Raw genomic sequence first — 26,729 nt, 5'->3', positions numbered from 1 at the left:
TGGCTTTTAATTCCAATTTTCAGTAAAAGGAACTGGAGATCCCTAGGAAAAAATGGTTAGTTCTAGGACTAAGGCAAGAAATATGCAAGGTCAGCCTAGAATATCTTATAGCCCAGAAAATAAGAAAGTACAGGAAAAACACCTTGCAATAATGGAATATGTCAAAAGAATATAAGAGCCAATTTAAAAGGTTCCCAACAACCAAGGTAAGAACAATTGTATCAAGAAAACAAGTGGTATTGTACCACAAGCCAAAATAAAATTTCCATAATGAGATAAACAATAATTTAAAAATCAGGAGACTATGCAAATCTTCCCTGAAGAAATTAATTTACATTGACACTCCACCCTTAAGCAAGTACAGTATCATTCTACTCTTTAGATGAGCTAAGTGTAATAGCATTGTTCGAGAATAACATTTATGTTCAAGGAATAAAAAGAGAGGAACAAAAGAAAGAACAATTTACAACATAGGAACTTGAGAAGGTACCCTAGGTAGGATGGGGTGAGATGAGAATGGCTGATTATACCTATGGTCTTCTCCAAATCAAATTATTCATTTTGGTAAGAAACCCTGAGACAAGAGCTGCTAAGGGATTTCCCAGAATGCACTGGAGGGGACTCAGAGATGAGGGGTCACTGAAAGTCAGGGAAGGTCTAAGAGACAGGCAAGCCAGGAGGAACATGAGAAATCATAAGAGCAGAATCTTAGGAGGACTCATGAATGGGAAGGTGGACAAGCAGGAAAAGGTATGAATCAACTGTGGACATGAAATTGGAGAAAAATGGACCTCAGGAAAATTTAAAACTTGTCCATCAAAACATACTATCAATACAAACAAAAGACAAGTCATAAATGGCATAATTATATTTGTACATTATATTAAATTTTATATGGGCAATTATGATATAACAATGTATTAATTATTAATACTTTAATAAATTGTCAGTGTTTATTGTGTTGATATTTTTATATACATACTAGCATTTTATACCATATGTATGATCTGGGAATTCATAATCAAATCACAGAAAACTCCTGGAATTCAATGACAAAATTCTCAGAAATAGGAAAATGAATAAACATACTTACAAAATGAAACGCAAGTGGTTAATAAGTGCACAAAAAGGAGAGTGTAAGTAAGCCTACAATGTAATAGCAATCACACAATTGTCATGATAGGGCTGCTGTCAAATAAATAGAAAAGCAAGTGCAGGCAACGGTGTGGGAATCAGAAAGGTAGCATAAGAGACAGTATTGAAAGCAGAAAAAAAATGAAATATCCTCCAAAGGTCATGAGTTCAGGCTTGGTGACCAGAGTTGGCACTGTGTGAGGCAGATGCAGTACAAAAAGAAGATGCTATATCAAGATGGTGTTCTTGAAGAAGATAACGTAACCATGATGCCTTCCCCTTAATGTTTCTTTGTTTCTTGGCTACCAGGACAGGAGAGGTTTCTTCTACCATATAACCCCAACCACATTACACAGCTTCCCCCATGTCCTACTCTTCAAAAACAACTGGGCCAACTAAACACAGACAAAAATTTCCAAAGCCAGGATATTAAGTAAGCTACTCTCTTGTGTATTATTATTATCTCAGGCATTTTACAATTATGACTGAAAGCTGATTAACACAAAAGGTTGTTTTACATAAGTTAATTATAGAAATATTAGGTTACATTAGGATATGGTACAACATAGAAAAATGTATATATGTATTTCTAAATATGCAGATCCATAACTAGAACTGTGCTTCTATGTATATATGCAAAGTTGGATTATGAATGTGTGTATATCAAGTTGGAGATACCAAGTTTTAAAGAGAATGCAGATGAGTATCAGCTTTTGTGCAGAACTGAAGATGTAGAAACTCGGGTCTTTCTGGAAAGCAATCTCAGTCTTCTTAGTGGAATCATGAATTTTTATGTCTCAATACTCCTGGAGAAGATTACATCCCCGAGAAACTCTTTAAAAATCCTACAAGAAATGCATATGAGCAGACAGTTTTCTAGTGGTAACTGAAATTAGAGGTTTGTATATTTATGAGTAGAGGGAATAAATACAGTCACCATGGGCACTTATTAAGAAAAGCCACAGAGCAGTAGGAACTGTGTCATTTATACCTGGTCCAATGTAGTTAGCCTTTTAAAACAAAATGTTCATGAAAACATTTTTGAGAGCCAAAAGAATCATATGGAGATTAGCAACTAGTTTGTAAGCTGTTCAGGCATGCCTAAGTCCTTTTATGTGTACATCACATGTACATGTACATGTACACATAAAATCATTCTCTGTAGATTACACAGATGAGAAAAAGTACTAAAAATGTGAGCTGATGCTATAGTTTTGACCTAAAATGTTATCCAAAATCTTAAATGTCCAAGCCCCATGAGAGCACTGGGGAACTTGGAGCCTTTAAGGAGTCACTGTGTGCAACTCTTGTTGCCCTCTGCATCCTGGACAGAATAAGAAGAGCTTTGCTTTGTCCCATGCTTCTGCTTCACTGCCAACTCAAAGTGAGCATACACCAAACCCTTTAAAACCATGCGCTACATAAACCTTCTTTCTTGAAGCTGTTTACCTCAAGTATTTTGTCACAAAGGTGGCAGGTCAACTAATAGAGATGGATTTATGATATGAGAGGACTAGAAAGTGGAGGTAAATCAGAGATGTTGAGCATGGCACACACTTAGATGCATAGTTGATTAATTTTTGTGACTTAGATTAACAATTGTAACAAAAAACTAAAACAAGATATAGGTTATAGGTGTGGAAAACCTTCCTGTCTTTAACTCTGAAATCCGAGTCTCTGGGAAGATAAGATATCCTAGTATTCCTTCTATTGATGTGATAAAATAATTGTACAAAAGCAACCTCTGTGAGAAATGGTTTATCTCAGCTCACGGCTCCAAGCAGATTCAGTCTATCATGATGAGGAGAGCACAGCAGCAGGAAGATAGGCTAGCCTGCTGCACTACATCAACAGTCTGGAAGAGAGAGTGAACAGGTATTCAGTCAGGCTATTAAATCTCAAATCCTGACCCCAGTGACATATCTCATCCAGCAAGGATCCATCTAAAGGTTTTATAACTTTTGAAAAGAACACTACAACCAGCTTGTGTCCAAATACATGAGCCTGTGCAGAAACAGTTCATATTTAATATACAGCAGCTAATTGGTGACTATTCCAACACAAAAACAAATATACCAACCTGGAAAAATCCTTCAAGAATGTTCTAATTAGGATGTAAACAATGAATATAATTACATGTTAGAATCAATGAGGTCAGCATGCTGTTAATGTGTCTGCCATGCATTTTTAAACCAACTTGTCTATAGTGTAGAATTGATATTGTGGCTATCTTAGCTCTTATGTCTCTTTTGAATCTTTGTTCCCAGATCACTCCATGTGTTTTGGGGGGGTGAGGTGGGAGAAGAGGATGTTGTCAGTCACACAGCAAAACTCTCACAACCTCTAATCAGTATTGAAGACAGTCACTGGAGCCATGAACAGCTCACTCTCAAGGAAATGAACGTTGAGAGGTAAGTAGTAAGGGTAACTGGTAGTCCAACCCAAACAATCTCTGAGACCCTGCTTTCAGAACCAATGAACAATGCCTCTGTGCTTCTCAGTCTGCCGCTTCCACTCCACCTCACAGTGTGTAGACTGAATATGCTCCCCTCAGCATGTTTTTAATTCACTAAGTTAATTATTTTGTATTACGCTGTCTGAAAGTAACATGTTAATTACAACAGACTTTAAACATTACATGAGCCACAAACCTTCCAAAGAAGTTTGAAATGTGGCTGAGTTATGAAGGAAGTTAGATGGCCCATGTTCTTATAATAGATTTCCATGAAACTCTGATTAGAAAAGTGTGGCTTTTTATTATGTAGATAGTACAGGAATTCAGATCCATCTTACTCATTGGTCATTCCAAAGGGACATCCCAATGTCTTCATGTTTACTGAGTGTTAGGATATCTAGAATTACCTGACTCTGAAAACCTTTAATATCTTTCTTTCTTTGCCCCTCCCTTCACATAAATCACAAGACACAATTCACTGGTAGCTTGTAGACAATGGTGTAATATTTAATGGCTTATTGTATATTTTCCTGGACAAAAACTTAAATACTTTTTCTTACACTATTGGGAAAGTGACCATTTGGGTTCTGCTATAGATGTTATTAAAGAAATGAATAAATACATAAAAAATAAAATGTTGCTATAGCTACATGGAACATAAGTCATAATTGCACAAATGCATATGTTGTTTTGTTTCATGGGACTCAAAATATTTCATTATCACTTAACTATTGACATCCCTGTGGATCAGGTATATAACCTTCAGTGTTCAGCATCATTTCTGCTATAGTCTAAACATTGTATACACACACACACACACACACACACACACACACACACACACACACACACGTATATATAACCTCCTTAAAGCATATGAAGCAGCAAGAAGAGAAGAAGCAATAATGGAAAAGGACTCAAGACAGGTGATGATTTGCCTGCTGTCAAACTATAATCTGGCCACAGAGGTCGATACTGTGATACCCAAATTATCTCCCATAAATTCAGTTAAAGAAGTTTTGAGAAATAAATCACAAAAAAGGGAGGAAAATCTGGTGATCAGCTCAAGCCAAGGCTTCACTTGGTCTCCTGTTTTTCCTACCTTGGAGCAGAGGTTGGCCATTGTCCTTTCTACATTAGCTTTCACTCCACTGTGTAGGAAGTTTGTCCAAGGGTGAGGTAGGAAAGCATTATCCAAGTCCACTTTAGTTGCTTCCCTCTGTCATGTCTGGGTCTCACTGTCCCAATGTTTGTATGGTATGTTAGATGTCTTAATTCTTCCTTTAAAATTTGTGATTGCTAGCTGAAGTTTGGAAAGAAGAGTGTGGAATTATTGGTTAGAAACTGGGTCAAGTTCCTTATGGCACAAGGATCAATCCTGTGCATCAAAGAGACAGGATGGTGAAGGTAAACAAAAAAAGAATCCTTACTGATTTTCTTTCACCTTTCATGCCAAGCAATTTGAAGACCAGTGAGCTATCCAGGTGAAATGAAGTTCTCCGAAAAAGTGACACTATCTCTGTTTGATCCATCTGTAATGGTTCTCTTTTGTCACTACCTAGAATATCTTACTTTAAATATTCATTTGGAAGGAAATTAACAAGAGCATTGGATTTGGGACTTATTTTCATTTTGCCAATTCTAGAAGGTAAAATAAAAACAGCTACTCCAGGCCTGGGCCCATTTTACCTCATTCTCTTGCACTCATAGAGGAAAGAGGGTGAGAGAGAAGGACGCCCTGAAAAGTGGGTGAGCACTGATAGCTCTGCTGTTTGAGTTGTGAAACTCAAGGCAGCGAATGAGAATGACTACCTGTGATGAAGATGAGTCATTAGCAGAGCTGATCTAATGACAGTGGCTTTGCAAGGCCACACAGGAGCCCTGTCAACACCCCCTACACACACCTTAGCAGTAGGTTTGCTTTCCATGGTATAAGCTGCTTGACATTAGTCATAGTCCAAAATATTAAATGAAATTTTCTAACATAATATGGCAGAGACTTCAGTCAATAGTAGGAAGCTTGTGTACCATGTGCCAAAACCCTTGGTTTAATAATGAAACACACACACACACACACACACACACGCACGCACACACACACAGATTGTTTCTAATTATACATCATTCTAATTAGCATAATACATTCTTAGGCCACCCTACTGTATCTTGCCTAGGATACATATTGAACACTGTATGTATTACCTTCCCATATACTCAACTGGGAGCTGGCATTATCCCATAAACAAGTGTATTACATACATGAATTACAATGCCTTACCTCATTCACTTGTTCATATTATCTCATTATGTAAGAATTGTATCCCATCACATTATCGCGAGCAAAGGAGGGTAGCAGTTTTATAGCAAGTCAATTTCAGACAGAAATTATATTGATATAACTCTATTAGAGTTTATGGTTATAATTATTCTATTTTCCTATTAGGCATTACCATTCATCTCTTACTCTACCTAATTTATAAATTAAGTTTTACCACAGGTGTGTGCAGATGGGAAAATGTAGGAATTTGCATCACCTACGTCTTTAACACAGTAAAATATCCAGTATATTTTTCTCTCAAAATTAGTTTTTCAAGGACATCACAACCCAAGGTAACTCTTTTCAGAAAACAAATACACCTTTATCTTTCTCAGCAAACTATGAAGGAGTTCTTATACCTGCTTTTACTTCACACTCTTAATAAATATTAAGAAGTGATGTCCTATTTCTGTTTTAATATGAAAGATCCCCATGTCCATAGATTTAACTTCTTTATCTTCATACCAACAAATTACTTAGTTGGGCAAAGATGATTTTCTGAATAGATGATGTCCCATGGGAAAGAAACAGGTTTCGGATGGACCTGGAAAGGCTATTGGAATTAGAGAAATGGTCACCTGTCAGATATGATATGTGAGTTATCTCAGTGAGTCATGTTCTATTTTACTACAAAATCGACTCACGGGGAATGGGTCGTGCTAGGACAGGAAGGGAGTCTCTCAAAATAAAAATGGAGCTGTAGGGAACAGTTCCTTCTGGACAGTATGTCCCTAAATGTATTTCTAACTGGTTTTGTCTCTAAGAATGAAAGGACATTTTAACTCAGCAACTAAGCAACAACTTTGCTGTAACTAGCCACAGAAAATCTCCTCATCGTGGACTTTTAAGTCCAAAACTGAGCTGAAATGAGAGAACTTGGAAATGGTGATGTTTCATTAGAAATTTAGTTTCAAGACTGTAAAGGAAATATAGAATTAGTTTGTGACCCTTTGAACAACTGTGGATCTTCCTTGTTGTTTCTATGCCAATCTACCCCTTGCCACATATACCCACCTCCTTGGTTCCCAAACACCACTGCTTCACAATTTTCACAGAGTGAGACCTCAGGCAACCAGGAGCACAGCTCTGACCACATACAGAAGGTACAAGTGCCTGGGAAGAGAGTTCCCTGTTTTCTCTCTCCTTTTAACTCACCAGGCCCCTTGGCAAATGGCCAGCTAGTACTGCACTGTCACAGCCAAGGGTCTTTGTCTTGGAGTCAGACTGACCCAAAACAATCCTGTCAAATCCCACCTCTGTTCATTCTGCCCAGCTTCCCTGCCTCCTACTAACTTCTATCAGAAACAGCTCCTTAATAATTAGCCACAAACCCTTCTGTCTGATTATGCTTCAGGGAAACTCATTTGGAAAAGCTGAATCTAACTCAAAGCCACTCATAAAAGGACATCATTTGCATTTCCCATCTATCAGTCATTATTAATATGTGCATATATATGGATCTAAATTAGAAATTTCTCAGAATTAGCTTATATTAACCAACTAGAATTCCCCACAGACTACTATACTCTTTACTGTACTCTTATTCAGAGAGAATATAAGCTTAGGCTTCATCTTATCATAAGTAAATAGCAAGAGTAAAATTATAAAATACAAATTAGTGTAGATATTTAAAACCATGTTTTGATTTGTAACAGTATTTTGAGATTCTTTCATGAAAAATAATTAAATTTGATTCCTTATACGTGACTTTTTAATGCTACATAAATTATTTCTTTGTGCCCTGCAGATTTGGCTACCTTCGAATCGACATAGCAGTTGTTCAGTTAAGTGAGCTCAATTTTTAAACAGAATAATATTAAAATATTAAAGAAAAATTCATAATAAATCGGGATTTTTTTTAAATGAGTAGTACATAGTTTTTGAATCACTTCCAGCTCATTAAAGTTTTTCTGAATCCAAGCTAAATTCTTGCCCCAGAGCCTTAATATTCTTTAGTGAGAGAAGTGAATTGACTTGAGTTTAACATGAAAACTGTCAAACAGGTCATGCATTTGATAACATTGAAAATTAAGTATTATTTTATATTTCATGGTGTAATGTGTGACACATTTTTAAAAAACAAAGAAAATACTTTTCATGCAGAAAAATGATTATCTTTAGCTAAAAATGTATGCTCTTTCTATATTAGTTTTGTTTCTTTTATTTGGAAACAAGAAAATGATCATTTCAAATATGAGTTATACATTTTAAATGACAGATTAACCTACATGCAAGCCAGATTACACTGGATAACAGAAACTATATGCTTCAGCATTCATATCCATCCATTTATCCATTCCATAAATATTGTTGAACTTCTAATATGTATCAGACATACACATGGACCCTGCCCCAAGAACTTAGTCTGAATGTTCTCTCAACTTTAAATCCCCATGAAGTTTTGCAATGTTGGCACCATTGATTAATCCAGTTCTTGTAATATTGACCTTTATCTAGAGTCTAGGCCAGCTGTTCTCAAAACTTTCTAAAACTGCAACACTTTAAAACAGTTTCTCATATTGTGATGACCCCCAGCCATAAAATTATTTTACTGTTACTACATAACTAATTTTGCTATCTGTTATGTATATGCAATTATGCATAATAATCTGAATATCTTATATCAAATATGTAACCCCCAAAGGGTCACAACCACAAGCTAAGAATCACTGGTCTTTGTCTTTCCAATGCTCATTTTACTTGATTTCCTATTTTATTCTTTTATCTTCCTTTAGCTATTCTGTTGTTTGCTCATTTCCAAATGTTGATTTTGGTCAGCTCTTATCTGGCTATTGCTTGCCACCACCTCTCCAAGCTTCTACTACGAAATAACCATTCCTGAGCTAGAATTGTCTTCTATGAATGATTTCAACGTGTTATTTTCTACATGTGTATGTCTGATACATATTAGATGCTCAACAGTATTTATGGAATGAATAAATGAATGGATATGAGCTCTGAATGTCTCTTGGGAGAAGCATATGTAATCTGTTACATATTAATCAGTGTTAGCTGATTGTAATCTGTTAGCCAGTGTAATCTGGCTTGCATGTAGGTTAGCTGTTATTTAAAATATAACCCATATTTAATATGATTATTACCTTGTTTCCAAATAAAAGAAACAAAACTAATCTAGAAAGAACATACATTTCTACTTAATATTCTAGCTAATTCAAAGTGCTTGTTTTTAATTACCCATTTCACAACTATGCTGGAAAGCACAAAATCTCAAATTCAAGGTGTCCTATTCCTAAACATAAGCTCCATAGGACACAATACTCCACTGATAATGAGTTTCATACTTTCTTGACCACTCTACTAGCCCTTAATATTGTTCTCTACTTGTTTGGAATCTGTCCTTTTTCCTCCACCTTCCTATCAAACCACGATCCAGAAAATACCATCAGGGCATCAATTAAAGTCAGACATAAGTTGTATTATTCTTTTCTTTTAAAATCTCTGCAGCTTTTTATTAGTTATAGTGGAAATCCAAACTCAGAGTAGGGTGTGTAAGGTTTTTCTAATCTATTCCAACTAACACCACCACCACCACCACCACCACCACCACCACCACCACCACCACCTACTCCATCATGCACCTGCCAATTGCTGAGCTGCCATTGTCCCTTGAAACTGCCAGGCACTTATATCCTTTGATGGTTTCATTCATAGAGTGTGCTTCATTCACGAAATATCCTTTGACCTGCATGTGACTCTTCAGGTAACTGAAAATGTCTGAAGACTCGTCACTTTTGTTCTGCATCACACACTCATAGCAAGATTCCATATTTGTATTCTTGTGGATACAGAGTGTTGAATTTAAAACAGTTTACTCTGTGCATCTAACTCTCCTTTTTGGTCTTATCCTTCACTTTTTCTGTAGTTCAACCAATCATTCAAGCTGTACATCATGACTGATGCCATAGTCTTTCATGTCTCATCATCCATGTAGAATCCACTTCAGTCTGGAACAGTCTTCTACCTTTTACAAGAATATTCTCCTTCACTAGGTGGTCAGTTTTCCCCCTTTCTTCCCTGACACATCCAGATAAAACTACTTATTTGTTCTCTGTGTCTTATTAATTATACTATCAAATCGAATCATGTATTGTAAACCTTGGTCTCACCTTATCAATCATGAGATGGTAATTTTGCCTCATTTATTGCTCGTCTAGCAACCAGCATTTACGCAGGAAGTGACTAAAATCTTCAACTCAATTCAATGCCATTGAAACAAACCAGATTAATTGAGCCCTAAGATTTTCATATATAATGGTGTACAACTATGGCTATCATTCAAGTAGCATGGAGAACTTTAAAAAAACAATACTTCCCTGTCTCTAGGTGATCCTAGTTGGTCTATGGAGAGCGCTACACTGGCGCCATCTGCAATGTTCATTGGGTGATAAGGATGAATGGTCATGTGTAGCATTAAGGAAGCAGGTAAGGAGACTGTTGCGCTCCATGAATGACAGTGGAGGCCCTAGCTTGCTGACATGTGGAGGTACACATTCCTTACTGTGATTTATGGCTGACAATGAGTTCTGGGTAAGTAGAAGTTTTCCATAATAATGAAAGTGTAGCATGTCCTGAGGACTGCTACACTCCTTAAAATCCAAACACAAAAGGCCAAAACATTCCTCACTTCTGCCATTCCAAGTAAATATAAGCTCACCTATCCTTCATGGAACATGAAATTTGGTCTCTAGAACATGATAATGTCAAATCTCAGACTCTGTATCTTGGACCTTATTCTGCCACAGCAGGTATGAATGAACTTCATGTTCCTCTCCATCTTCCCTGTGTCCTTTGTCCTTTTCACAGGGATAACTCTGGCACTTAGAAAGCTACCGGCTAGGGCAGTGAGTTTTCATGACACACCCCTCACACTGGCTATGGTCTTAGTGTAACTTCTGGTTTGGCTTCCAAGAAAGTAGTCATCCCACCTGCCCTCCATGTCCCAGACTGACCTCAAAGAAGTTCTGGCTCTCCACTGTACCTCTCACCTCACATGCCTCCTCACAAGCCTTTTTCAAGAGGTAAGCACCATTTGCACTGAATGTTTTCCTAGGATCTGAGTCCCTGCAAACCATACTTCTGCTTTGCTAACTGGCCCAGTTAGATGCTTTTAAAAGGAGTGTTAGAGGGACCCTGGATGACTAGAGGAGGAAAGGAATAGGTTCACTTCGATGGAATTTCAGCTCTTGATAGCACCATACTATGTTGTATAACAATACCTCTTCTTTACCCTGAACATTCCAATGAATTAGAGATTTAGCCATCAAATCCAGCTTTTAAGTATACAACCATTCTATCTCAGAGATGCCCACCACTGCCAGAATGCACTCTTTGTAAATCTAGTGATGGGGACACAGGATACTCTAATTATCAGATGCCAGGACTAGCCAAGAAGAAATCTCAGCCCAAGTCAAAGACCTGGAGTCTTATCCTATTAATGCCATCCACCTTCAAGCTTTTATGTCCGAATAACTCAGTCTAGCCTCTCATCTCTAAGCCTCTCCCAAATCTGAAGAGGATTTGGGACCAAAAGCTGACCACCCGGATCTAAAGAGATCTGGTCAAACAGCTGCCTGAACCCAAATCCCATGGGAGGGAGAGCTAGTTTCAGAGGGGCAGACATACCTGGGAAGCCAGAGGAGACTACTCTATGTCCACATTTCTGATTCTAGAGGAAAACACCTAGCACCATCTGGGCCCCATGTGCACAGGGTCCCAAGAGAAGGAGGAGCAGGCCCTTCTGGTTGCTGCCCTCACGGAGAGCCGAAACCCAGCTCTGAGGAGTGAATCCAGGCCCAAGACCAGAGGTAAGACCAACTTTTCTACTCCAAGTGACCTGCCTGGTGGACTCAGGACACACACCCACAGAAACACCTAAGACCAGTAGAAAGGAACAACTACATTCCCGAGAACAGAACACTCTGTTCCCATAACTGGCTGAAAGAGAACAGGAAAACAGGTCTATAGCACTCCTGACACACAGGCCTATAGGATGGTCTAACCACTGTCAGAAATAGCAGAACAAGGTAACACCAGACACAACATGATGGCAAGAGACAAGCACAGAAACCCAAGCAACAGAAACCAAGACTCCATGGCATCATAGGAGCCCTATTCTCCCACCAAAGCTAAAACTGAATATCCAAACACACTAGAAAAGCAGGATCTAAATTTAAAATCACTTTTGATCATGATGATGGAGGACTTTAAGAAAGACATAAAGACCTACCTTAGAGAAATGCAGGAAAACACAAACACACCACACACACACACACACACACACACACACACACACACAACAATAAAAACAAGCAGAAGCCTATAGAGAGGAAATGTAAAAAAAATCCCTAAAAGAATTACAAGAAAACACAATCAAACAGGTGAAGAAATTAAAAATGGAAATATAAGCAATAAAGAAACCACAAAGGGAGACAACCCTGGATATAGAAAACCAAAGGAAGAGATAAGGAGCCGTAGATACAAGCATCACCAACAGAATAAAAGAGATAGAAGAGAGAATCTCAGGAGCAGAAGATTCCACAGAAATCATCAACACAACTGTCAAAGATAATGGAAAATGGAAAAAGTTACTGCCCCTAAACATACAGGAAATCCAGGACACAATGAGAAGATCAAACTTAAGGATAATAGGTATAAAAGAGAGAGAGAAGACTCCCAGCTCAAAGACCCAGTAAATACCTTCAACAAAATCATAAAAGAAAATTTCCCTAACCTAAAGAAAGAGATGCCCCTAAACATACAAAAAGGCTACAGAACTCCAAACAGATTGAACCAGAAAAGAAACTCCTCCCATCACATAATACTCAAAACACCAAATGCACAAAAGAAAGAATATTAAAAGCAGTAAGGGGAAAAGGTCAAGTAACATATAAAGGCAGACATATCAGATTCACACCAGACTTCTCACCAGAGACTATGAAAGCCAGAAGATCCTGGACAGATGTCATACAGACCCTAAGAGAAAACAAATGCCAGCCCAGGTTACTGTATCCAGCAAAACTCTCAATTAACATGATCAGAAACCAAGATATTCCATGACAAAACCAAATTTACACAATATCTTTCTACAAATCCAGCCCTACAAACGATAATAAATGGTAAAACCCAAGACAAGGAGGCATGCTACACCCTAGAAAAAGAAAGAAACTAATCATTTTGCAACAAAACAAAGAGAAGACAAGCACACAAACATAATCTCACATCCAAACATGAATATAACAGGAAGTAACAATCAATGTTCCTTAATATCTCTCAACATCAATGGACTCAATTCTCCAATAAAAAGACACAGATTAACAAACTGGATACGCAATGAGGACCCAACATTTTGCTGCCTACAGGAAACACACCTCAGAGACAAAGACAGACACTACTTCAGACTAAAAGGCTGGAAAACAACTTTCAAAGCAAATGGTCTGAAGAAGCAAGCTGGAGTAGCCATTCTAATATCAAATTAAATTGATTTTCAACCAAAAGTCATCAAAAAAGATAAGGAAGTACACTTCATATTCATCAGAGGAAAAATCCACCAAGATAAATTCTCAATCATAAATATCTATGCTACAAATACAATGGCACCTACATACATAAAAGAAACCTTACTAAAGCTCAAAGGACGCATTGCAGCTCACACAATAATAGTAGGAGATTTCAACACCCCACCACCCAACTCTCATCAATGGACAGATCGTGGAAACAGAAATTAAACAGAGACATAGACAGACTAAGAGAAATCATGAACCATATGAATTGAACAGATATTTATAGAACATTATATCCTAAAACAAAAAGATATACCTTCCTCTCAGCACCTCATGGTACTTTCTCCAAAATTGACCATATAATCGATCATAAAACAGGACTCAACAGATACAGAAAGATAGAAATAATCCCATGCGTCCTATCAGACCACCACGGCCTAAAGCTGGTCTTCAATAACAGTAAGGAAAGAATGCCCACATATACATGGAAGTTGAACAATGCTCTACTCAATGATAACCTTGTCAAGGAAGAATAAAAAAAGAAATTAAAGACTTCTTAAAATTTAATGAAAATGAAGGTACAACATACCCAAACTAATGCGACACAATGACAGCTATGCTAAGAGGAAAACTCATAGCTCTGAGTGCCTGCAGAAAGAAACAGGACAGAGCATATATCAGCAGCTTGACAGCACACCTAAAAGCTCTAGAACAAAAAGAAGCAAACACACCCAGGAGGAGTAGAAGGCAAGAAATAATCAAACTCAGAGCTGAAATCAACCAAGTAGAAACAAAAAAAGACTATACAAAAATCAACAGAACCAAAAGCTGGTTCTTTGAGAAAATCAACAAGATAGATAAGCCCTTAGCCAGACTAACCAGAGGATACAAAGAGTGTATCCAAATTAACAAAATCAGAAATGAAAAGGGAGACATAACAACAGAGCCAGAGAAAATTCAAAAAAATCATCAGATCCTACTACAAAAGCCTATATTCACAAAACTTGAAAATCTAGGAAATGTACAATTTCCTAGACAGATACCAGGTACTGAAGTTACATCAGGAACAGATAAACCATTTAAACCAACTCATTACTCCTAAAGAAATAGAAGCAGTCATTAAAAGTCTCCCAACCGAAAAGAGCCCAGGTCCAGATAGGTTCAGAATTCTATCAGACCTTCATAGAAGACCTCACACCAATACAATCCAAACTATTCCACAAAATTGAAACAGACAAAGTGTTTACAAATTCTTTCTTGGAAGCCACAATTACTCTTATACCTAAACCACACAAAGACCCAACAAAGAAAGAACTTCCGACCAATTTCCTTTATAATATTGACACAAAGACACTCGATAAAATTCTTGCAAACGGAATCCAAGATTCAGTTTTCAAAATAATCATCCATCAAAAAAATCATCGATCATGATCATGTAGGCTTCATTCCAGGGATGCAGGGATGGTTTAATATACGGAAAACCATCAATGTAATACATTATATAAATAAACTGAAAGAACAAAACCACAGGGTTATTTCTTTAGTTCCTGAGGAAGCATTTGACGAAATTCAGCAGCAGCTCTCTGCTCCCAGACCCTGTGAGAGAGAGACCCAACCGCCTGGTCAGGTGGGCACTCCTGAGGCTGCAGAGCGGAAGAGACCACCAACACTGCTCACCCCTGCCCACATCCCTGGCCCAAGAGGAAACTGTATAAGGCCTCTGGGCTCCCGTGGGGGAGGGCCCAGGAGCGGCAGGACCCCTGCCTAAGACACCGCGGGAACCTGAAGGAAACAGACCGGATAAACAGTTCTCTGCACCCAAATCCCGTGGGAGGGAGAGCTAAACCTTCAGAGAGGCAGACAAGCCTGGGAAACCAGAAGAGACTGCTCTCTGCACACACATCTCGGACGCCAGAGGAAAAAGCCAAAGACCATCTGGAACCCTGGTGCACTGAAGCTCCCGGAAGGGGCGGCACAGGTCTTCCTGGTTGCTGCCACTGCAGAGAGCCCGTGGGCAGCACCCCACGAGCGAACTTGAGCCTCGGGACCACAGGTAAGACCAACTTTTCTGCTGCAAGAAAGCTGCCTGGTGAACTCAAGACACAGGCCCACAGGAAGAGCTAAAGACCTGTAGAGAGGAAAAACTTCACGCCCGAAAGCAGAACACTCTGTCCCCATAACTGACTGAAAGAGAGGAAAACAGGTCTACAGCACTCCTGACACACAGGCTTATACGACAGTCTAGCCACTGTCAGAAATAGCAGAAAAAAGTAACACTAGAAATAATCTGATGGCGAGAGGCAAGCACAGGAACCCAAGCAAAAGAAACCAAGACTACTTGGCATCACTGGAGCCCAATTCTCCCACCAAAACAAACATGGAATATCCAAACACACCAGAAAAGCAAGATCTAGTTTCAAAATCATATTTGATCATGATGCTGGAGGACTTCAAGAAAGGCATAAAGAACTCCCTTAGGGAAACACAGGAAAACATTAATAAACAAGTAGAAGCCTACAGAGAGGAATCACAAAAATCCCTGAAAGAATTCCAGGAAAACACAATCAAACAGTTGAAGGAATTAAAAATGGAAATAGAAGCAATCAAGAAAGAACACATGGAAACAACCCAGGATATAGAAAACCAAAAGAAGAGACAAGGAGCTGTAGATACAAGCTTCACCAACAGAATACAAGAGATGGAAGAGAGAATCTCAGGAGCAGAAGATTCCATAGAAATCATTGACTCAACTGTCAAAGATAATGTAAAGCGGAAAAAGCTACTGGTCCAAAACATACAGGAAATCCAGGACTCAATGAGAAGATCAAACCTAAGGATAATAGGTATAGAAGAGAGTGAAGACTCCCAGCTCAAAGGACCAGTAAATATCTTCAACAAAATCATAGAAGAAAACTTCCCTAATCTAAAAAAGAGATACCCATAGGCATACAAGAAGCCTACAGAACTCCAAATAGATTGGACCAGAAAAGGAACACCTCCCGTCACATAATAGTCAAAACACCAAACGCACAAAATAAAGAAAGAATATTAAAAGCAGTAAGGGAAAAAGGTCAAGTAACATATAAAGGCAGACCTATCAGAATCACACCAGACTTCTCGCCAGAAACTATGAAGGCCAGAAGATCCTGGACTGATGTCATACAGACCCTAAGAGAACACAAATGCCAGCCCAGGTTACTGTATCCTGCAAGACTCTCAATTAACATAGATGGAGAAACCAAGATATTCCATGACAAAACCAAATTTACACAATATCTTTCTACAAATCCAGCACTACAAAGGATAATGAATGGTAAAGCCCAACATAAGGAGGCAAGCTATAACCTAGAAGAAGCAAGAAACTAATCGTCTAGACAACAAAACAAAGAGAATGAAAGCACACAAACATAACCTCACATCCAAATATGAATATAACGGGAAGCAATAATCACTATTCCTTAATATCTCTCAACATCAATGGCCTCAACTCCCCAATAAAAAGACATAGATTAACAAACTGGATACGCAACGAGGACCCTGCATTCTGCTGCCTACAGGAAACACACCTCAGAGACAAAGACAAACATTACCTCAGAGTGAAAGGCTGGAAAACAATTTTCCAAGCAAATGGTCAGAAGAAGCAAGCTGGAGTAGCCATTCTAATATCAAATAAAATCAATTTTCAATTAAAAGTCATCAAAAAAGATAAGGAAGGACACTTCATATTCATCAAAGGAAAAATCCACCAAGATGAACTCTCAATCCTAAATATCTATGCCCCAAATACAAGGGCACTTACATATGTAAAAGAAACCTTACTAAAGCTCAAAACACACATTGCACGTCACACAATAATAGTGGGAGATTTCAACACCCCACTCTCATCAAGGGACAGATCATGGAAACAGAAATTGAACAGAGATGTAGACAGACTAAGAGAAGTCATGAGCCAAATGGACTTAACGGATATTTATAGAACATTCTATCCTAAAGCAAAAGGATATACCTTCTTCTCAGCTCCTCATGGTACTTTCTCCAAAATTGACCATATAATTGGTCAAAAAACGGGCCTCAACAGGTACAGAAAGATAGAAATAATCCCATGCGTGCTATCGGACCACCACGGCCTAAAACTGGTCTTCAATAACAATCAAGGAAGAATGCCCACATATACTTGGAAATTGAACAATGCTCAACTCAATGATAACCTGGTCAAGGAAGAAATAAAGAAAGAAATTAAAAACTTTTTAGAATTTAATGAAAATGAAGGTACAACATACCCAAACTTATGGGACACAATGAAAGCTGTGCTAAGAGGAAAACTCATAGCGCTGAGTGCCTGCAGAAAGAAACAGGAAAGAGCATATGTCAGCAGCTTGACAGCACACCTAAAAGCTCTAGAACAAAAAGAAGCAAATACACCCAGGAGGAGTAGAAGGCAGGAAATAATCAAACTCAGAGCTAAAATCAACCAAGTAGAAACAAAAAGGACCATAGAAAGAATCAACAGAACCAAAAGTTGGTTCTTTGAGAAAATCAACAAGATAAATAAACCCTTAGCCAGACTAACGAGAGGACACAGAGAGTGCGTCCAAATTAACAAAATCAGAAATGAAAAGGGAGACATAACAACAGATTCAGAGGAAATTCAAAAAATCATCAGATCTTACTATAAAAACCTATACTCAACAAAACTTGAAAATCTTCAGGAAATGGACAATTTCCTAGACAGATACCAGGTACCGAAGTTAAATCAGGAACAGATAAACCAGTTAAACAACCCCATAACTCCTAAGGAAATAGAAGCAGTCATTAAAGGTCTCCCAACCAAAAAGAGCCCAGGTCCAGACGGGTTTAGTGCAGAATTCTACCAAACCTTCAGAGAAGACCTCATACCAATATTATCCAAAATATTCCACAAAATTGAAACACATGGATCACTACCGAATACCTTCTACGAAGCCACAATTACTCTTATACCTAAACCACACAAAGACACAACAAAGAAAGAGAACTTCAGACCAATTTCCCTTATGAATATTGATGCAAAAATACTCAACAAAATTCTGGCAAACCGAATCCAAGAGCACATCAAAACAATCATCGACCATGACCAAGTAGGCTTCATCCCAGGCATGCAGGGATGGTTTAATATACGGAAAACCATCAACGTGATCCATTATATAAACAAACTGAAAGAACAAAACCACATGATCATTTCATTAGACGCTGAGAAAGCATTTGACAAAATTCAACACCCCTTCATGATAAAAGTCCTGGAAAGAATAGGAATTCAAGGCCCATACCTGAACATAGTAAAAGCCATATACAGCAAACCAGTTGCTAACATTAAACTAAATGGAGAGAAACTCGAAGCAATCCCACTAAAATCAGGGACTAGACAAGGCTGCCCACTCTCTCCCTACTTATTCAATATAGTTCTTGAAGTTCTAGCCAGAGCAATCAGACAACAAAAGGAGGTCAAGGGGATACAGATCGGAAAAGAAGAAGTCAAAATATCACGGTTTGCAGATGATATGATAGTATATTTAAGTGATCCCAAAAGTTCCACCAGAGAACTACTAAAGCTGATAAACAACTTCAGCAAAGTGGCTGGGTATAAAATTAACTCAAATAAATCAGTAGCCTTCCTCTACACAAAAGAGAAACAAGCCGAGAAAGAAATTAGGGAAACGACACCCTTCATAATAGACCCAAATAATATAAAGTACCTCGGTGTGACTTTAACCAAGCAAGTAAAAGATCTGTACAATAAGAACTTCAAGACACTGAAGAAGGAAATTGAAGAAGACCTCAGAAGATGGAAAGATCTCCCATGCTCATGGATTGGCAGGATTAATATAGTAAAAATGGCCATTTTACCAAAAGCAATCTACAGATTCAATGCAATCCCCATCAAAATACCAATCCAATTCTTCAAAGAGTTAGACAGAACAATTTGCAAATTCATCTGGAATAACAAAAAACCCAGGATAGCTAAAGCTATCCTCAACAATAAAAGGACTTCAGGGGGAATCACTATCCCTGAACTCAAGCAGTATTACAGAGCAATAGTGATAAAAACTGCATGGTATTGGTACAGAGACAGACAGATAGACCAATGGAATAGAATTGAAGACCCAGAAATGAACCCACACACCTATGGTCACTTGATTTTTGACAAAGGAGCCAAAACCATCCAATGGAAAAAAGATAGCATTTTCAGCAAATGGTGCTGGTTCAACTGGAGGGCAACATGTAGAAGAATGCAGATCGATCCATCCTTATCACCCTGTACAAAGCTTAAGTCCAAGTGGATCAAGGACCTCCACATCGAACCGGACACACTCAAACTCATAGAAGAAAAACTAGGGAAGCATCTGGAACACATGGGCACTGGAAAAAATTTCCTGAACAAAACACCAATGGCTTATGCTCTAAGATCAAGAATCGACAAATGGGATCTCATAAAACTGCAAAGCTTCTGTAAGGCAAAGGACACTGTGGTTAGGACAAAACGGCAACCAACAGATTGGGAAAAGATCTTTACCAACCCTACAACAGATAGAGGCCTTATATCCAAAATATACAAAGAACTCAAGAAGTTAGACCACAGGGAAACAAATAACCCTATTAAAAAATGGGGCTCAGAGCTAAACAAAGAATTCACAGCTGAGGAATGCCGAATGGCTGAGAAACACCTAAAGAAATGTTCAACATCTTTAGTCATAAGGGAAATGCAAATCAAAACAACCCTGAGATTTCACCTCACACCAGTGAGAATGGCTAAGATCAAAAACTCAGGTGACAGCAGATGCTGGTGAGGATGTGGAGAAAGAGGAACACTCCTCCATTGTTGGTGGGATTGCAGACTGGTAAAACCATTCTGGAAATCAGTCTGGAGGTTCCTCAGAAAATTGGACATTGAACTGCCTGAGGATCCAGCTATACCTCTCTTGGGCATATACCCAAAAGATGCCTCAACATATAAAAGAGACACGTGCTCCACTATGTTCATCGCAGCCTTATTTATAATAGCCAGAAACTGGAAAGAACCCAGATGCCCTTCAACAGAGGAATGGATACAGAAAATGTGGTACATCTACACAATGGAATATTACTCAGCTATCAAAAACAACGAGTTTATGAAATTCGTAGGCAAATGGTTGGAACTGGAAAATATCATCCTGAGTGAGCTAACCCAATCACAGAAAGACATACATGGTATGCACTCATTGATAAGTGGCTATTAGCCCAAATGCTTGAATTACCCTAGATCCCTAGAACAAACGAAACTCAAGATGGATGATCAAAATGTGAATGCTTTACTCCTTCTTTAAATGAGGAAAAAGAATACCCTTGGCAGGGAAGGGAGAGGCAAAGATTAAAACAGAGACTGAAGGAACACCCATTCAGAGCCTGCCCCACATGTGGCCCATACATATACAGCCACCCAATTAGACAAGATGGATGAAGCAAAGAAGTGCAGACCGACAGGAGCCGGATGTAGATCGTTCCTGAGAGACACAGCCAGAATACAGCAAATACAGAGGTGAATGCCAGCAGCAAACCACTGAACTGAGAATAGGTCCCCCGTTGAAGGAATCAGAGAAAGAACTGGAAGAGCTTGAAGGGGCTCGAGACCCCAAAAGTACAACAATGTTAAGCAACCAGAGCTTCCAGTGACTAAGCCACTACCTAAAGACTATACATGGACTGACCCTGGACTCTGACCCCATAGGTAGCAATGAATATCCTAGTAAGAGCACCAGTGGAAGGGGAAGCCCTGGGTCCTGCTAAGACTGAACCCCCAGTGAACTAGACTATGGGGGGAGGGCGGCAATGGGGGGAGGGTTGGGAGGGGAACACCCATAAAGAAGGGGAGGGGGGAGGGGGATGTTTGCCCGGAAACCGGGAAAGGGAATAACACTTGAAATGTATATAAGAAATACTCAAGTTAATAAAAAAAAAAAGACAAAATTCAACACCCCTTGGGGATTTGGCTCAGTGGTAGAGTGCTTGCCTAGCAAGCGCAAGGCCCTGGGTTGGTCCCCAGCTCCGAAAAAAAGAATAGAAAAAAAAAAGTCCTGGAAAGAATAGGAATTCAACGCCCATAAGTAAACATAGTAAAAGCCATATACAGCAAACCAGTAGCTAACATTAAACTAAATGGAGAGAAACTTGAAGCAATCCCACTAAAATCAGGGACTAGACAAGGCTGCCCACTCTCTCCCTCCTTATTCAGTATAGCTCTTGAAATTCCAGACAGAGCAATCAGAAAACCAAAAAAAAAAAAAAAAATCAAAGGGATACAGATTGGAAAAGAAGAAGTCAAAATATCACTATTTGCAGATGATATGATAGTATTTTTTAGTGATCCCAAAAGATCCACCAGAGAACTACTAAACCTGATAAACACCTTCAGCAAAGTGGATGGGTATAAAATTAACTCAAATAAATCAGTAGCCTTCCTCTACACAGAAGAGAAACAAGCCGAGAAAGAAAGTAGGGAAATGACACCCTTCATAATAGTCCCAAATAATATAAAATACCTCGGTGTGACTTTAGCCAAGCAAGTGAAAGATCTGTATGATAAGAACTTCAAGCCTCTGAAGAAAGAAATTGAAGATCTCAGAAGATGGAAAGATCTCCCATGCTCATGGATTGGCAGGATTAATATAGTAAAAATGGCCATTTTACCCAAAGCGATCTTCAGATTCAATGCAATCCCCATCAAAATACCAATCCAATTCTTCAGAGAGTTAGAAAGAACAATTTGCAAATTCATCTGGAATAACAAAAAACCCAGGATAGCTAAAACTATCCTCAACAACAAAAGGACTTCTGGGAGAATCACTATCCCTGAACTCAAGCAGTATTACAGAGCAATAGTGATAAAAACTCTATGGTATTGGTACAGAGACAGACAGATAGACCAGTGGAAGAATTGAAGACCCAGAAATGAACCCACACAACTATGGGCACTTGATTTTTGACAAAGGAGCCAAAACCATCCTATGGAAAAAAGATAGCATTTTCAACAAATGGTGCTGGTTCAACTGGAGGTCAGCATGTAGAAGAATGCATATCGATCCATGCTTATCACCCTGTACAAAGCTTAAGTCCAAGTGGATCAAGGACCTCCACATCAATCCATATACACTCAAACTAATAGAAGAAAAAGTGGGGAAGAATCTCAAACACATGGGCACTGGAGAAAATTTCCTGAACAAAACACCAATGGCTTATGCTCTAAGATCAAGAATCAACAAATGGGATCTCATAAAAGCACAAAGCTTCTGTAAGGTAAAGGACACTGTGGTTAGGACAAAACAGCAACCATTTGGGAAAAGATCTTTACCAATCCTACAACTGATAGAGGACTTACATCCAAAATATACAAAGAATTCACGAAGTTAGATTGCAGGGAGACAAATAACCCTACTAAAAAATGGGGTTCAGAGCTAAACAAAGAATTCACAGCTAAGGAATGCCGAATGGCTGAGAAGCACCTAAAGAAATGTTCAACGTCTTTAGTCATAAGGGAAATACAAATCAAAACAACCCTGAGATCGCACCTCATACCAGTCAGAATGACTAAGATCAAAACTCCGGCGACAGCAGATTCTGGTGAGGATGTGGAAAAAGAGGAACACTCCTCCATTGTTGGTGGAATTGCAGACTGGTACAACCATTCTGGAAATAAGTCTGGAGGTTCCTTAGAAAATTGGACATTGAACTACCTGAGGACCCAGCTATACCTCTCTTGGGCCTATACCCAAAAGATGCCCCAACATATAACAAAGACACATGCTCCACTATGTTCATAGCAGCCTTATTTATAATAGCCAGAAGCTGGAAACAGCCCAGACGCCCTTCAACAGATGAATAGATACAGAAAATGTGGTACATCTACGCAGTGGAATGCTACTCAGCTACCAAAAACAATGACTTTATGAAATTCATAGGCAAATGGATGGAACTGGAAAATATCATCATGAGTGAGGTAACCCAAACACAGAAAAACACACATGGTATGCACTCATTGATAAGTGGCTATTAGCCCAAATGCTTGAATTACCCTAGATGCCTAGAACAAATGAAACTCAAGACGGATGATCAAAATGTGAATGCTTCACTCCTTCTCTAAAAGGGGAACAAGAATACCCTTGGCAGGTAATAGAGAGGCAAAGATTAAAACAGACTGAAGGAACACCTTCAGAGCCTGCCCCACATGTGGCCCATACATATACAGCCACCCAATTAGACAAGATGGATGAAGCAAAGAAGTGCAGGCTGACAGGAGCCGGATGTAGAGCGCTCCTGAGAGACACAGCCAGAATACAGCAAATACAGAGGCGAATGCCAGCAGCAAACCACTGAACTGAGAATAGGACCCCCGTTGAAGGAATCAGAGAAAGAACTGGAAGAGCTTGAAGGGGCTCGAGACCCCATATGTACAACAATACCAAGCAACCAGAGCTTCCAGGGACTAAGCCACTACCTAAAGACTATACATGGACTGACCCTGAACTCTGACCTCATAGGTAGCAATGAATATCCTAGTAAGAGCACCAGTGGAAGGGGAAGCCCTGGGTCCTGCTAAGACTGAACCCCCAGTGAACATGATTGTTGGGGAGAGGACAGGAACACCCATATAGAAGGGAAGGGAGAGGGGCTAGGGCAATGTTGGCCTGGAAACTGGAAAAGGGAATAACAATTGAAATGTAAATAAGAAATACCCAATTTAATAAAGATGGAGCAAAAAGAAAAGAAACCAAAAGCTTCCTATACTTTTCAATTTGACAATAATTTTTTTGAACTCTTCATGCATTATCAAGCTTTCACTAAATAATTTAACTTACTTACATAGATTCTCAGTGTTATAATAACTGGTATGGCTTCTCCTTTCTACAGTACCCTATTACTTGGAACTTGACTTTATTAGCAACAACTGAAGTAAGTTCAACTATTTCTACTCCTTGACCTTCCTGTCCTCATTAGAGTAAGCCTCTGTAGCAATAGAATGGCTTGAGGTGTAATATTTAAACTACCACTGGTGTACTATAGCCAATAATTGTGAATTATTTAAGTCGAAATGTATCTATTTGGCTAATAAGGACGGTATTCATAACCAACTAATTTGGGGCCAGCTAGCATAACTACAAAGTCTTTTCATTCCTCTCTATGACTATCAATTGAATTGACGATCAAATGCAGAAGAAAAGTATAGCTGTCTTCAATGAGAGGCTGGAGAGAATGTGTGAAATAAAGGAAGCCTTCTTCACTCTTGGTGGGAATGCAAATTAATACAGCCAATATAGACATTTGTTTGCCCAATTCTCAAAAACTCCAAACAAGGTTACCACATATTCCTGACCTGGGATGTCTAAGCTCCCTTTCTTGCTAAACAATTCACTCTTACATCATGGTTTCACAGGTTACACATGATGCAACACTCTTACGCTTTAATATGAAGTGTATTTTATAGACTGATTAAAAGACAATTGAGACATATAAAGATATTAATATGTGAAAAATTATTATCATAATTGGTATTTAGGGCTTAGCAAATGATAATGTGTATGTGAATTTACTTGCATTATTAGGTAATCATTGCAACAAATCTGTGAAATAGTATTGCCTCCTCCTCCTCCTCTTCTTTTTCTTCCCTCTTCTTCATTCTTCTTCATTCTTCCTTCTTCTCTCCTTCCCACTATGTGGTGTGTGTCTACTTCTAAGTCTGTCTTATTTCAGATGATAAAAATAAATCAAGAAGTAAACTAATCTGTTGATACATTACAACGTGGAAATGACAGAATCACAGTTCAGCCCTGGCGTCCCTTGTCTGTTTGCCAATCTATTACATTGCTTCTGCTCATTTACTTTTTAGAATGTGCCCCATACCCTAAACACTTCATGTGTTTGTTTTCATTAAGAGTTGAATGTATGATTCACTCAGTATATTTTTAAATTTATAAATATATTCCTCCATGTGTGTATTACAGTTCTTAATTCATGCACTTACAAAAGTTAATCCTCAGATCATGGTTTCTGAATAAATTTTATTGTCCCACCAGGCTTCAAATAGACAAGTGGTAAGATTATAAATCTACAATGAAAAAAAATGGGAGTTGGTAACTATAAATTGAGAACAAAATCAAGTGTATTAAAGCTGAGATACTTTTACATTTGATAATATAAAATTAATTTCTAGAGCTGAAAAGATGGTTCAGTGGTTAAAAGTGCTTGTTGATCTTCCAGAGGACCCAGGTTCAGTTCTTAGCACCCAAGTCAGGTGTCTCACAACTCAGCTCCAGGGCATTCAGTGACTTCTGGACTCCACAAGCATCTGCACACTGCATACACATATTCCATACACCCACAGAGACATATATTATAAAAATAAAACAAAATCTTGAAAAATTCATGTCAAAGTAATGGTTCATAACTTTAGAGCTAAAGAATTCAGCTGGACAGTAGAAAAATCAGGTTTCTTGCCAGACCTTTTAAAGGGAAATGGAGAGAAATGAAGTCACCCTGAGCCCAACATTCTCTCAAGAGGGAAGATACCTCTCCACCACTTCCTGCCTGGTCACCTACACACACCACCATCAGCATGGCACTGTCTTCCCCAGGAGAAATGGAGGAAGATAAGTTGACAGTTATGAGCCTATCTTATGAATGTAGATGTCTACAGTGGAGAGCAGAAACCTAGAGCCAAGATTAAAGGGAAAAAATTGGCTTCCATGTTTGACCAGGAGGGTGACAAGTAAAAGATAGTAAAGAAATCTCTCTGAATAGCATCTTTGTAGGTCAATATTATAAGGCAAGAACATCAAGGAGTGGAAGAGGATATTGTCTGACAGAAGTCACCTGGACTGTGATTCTATGACAATGAAACCACATAATCAGAGAGCCACAGGGAAACTGCATTGCAGAGGTAATCCAAGACAGTTCTTTCAAAATTCACAATTAGCCTTGGTTTCTATTATTTTTATTTAGATAAGGCTTTAAATAGATCTTCTTTCCAGGGAGAATCTTGAAACTCAAACACACTTTTAGCAAAATGCTACTAATAAGGAATGAGTCTCAACTGTTTAAATGAATTCTTAAGGCACTTTGCTATTTTAGGCTCATTCATTCTTTCAGGCAAAAACTATTTATGATATGCCACATTTAAGGTACAGTTCCAGATGCTAGAGGACATAGGAATGAATAAAACAGATAAAATACTACCTTTGGAAAATTTATAACTCAATTTGCAGTAATTGGTGATTCATATACAAATAAATTATCAAAA

General features: G+C 38.6%; 1 long non-coding RNA gene across 4 annotated transcripts in view; it reads right to left on the bottom strand.

Annotated features, from left to right (window-relative positions):
- Positions 1-26,729, bottom strand: part of LOC147999428 (uncharacterized) — an 82,710-nt gene that overhangs the window by 22,377 nt on the left and 33,604 nt on the right. The gene's annotated exons all lie outside the window — the stretch shown is intronic.

The sequence above is a fragment of the Rattus norvegicus genome, chromosome 19, assembly GCF_021556685.1.
Source record: "Rattus norvegicus strain SHRSP/BbbUtx chromosome 19, alternate assembly SHRSP_T2T, whole genome shotgun sequence".
NCBI classification, from domain to species: domain Eukaryota; kingdom Metazoa; phylum Chordata; class Mammalia; order Rodentia; family Muridae; genus Rattus; species Rattus norvegicus.
The sequence above is the reverse complement of the archived record's forward strand: the minus strand, read 5'-3'. Positions and strand labels throughout refer to the sequence as shown.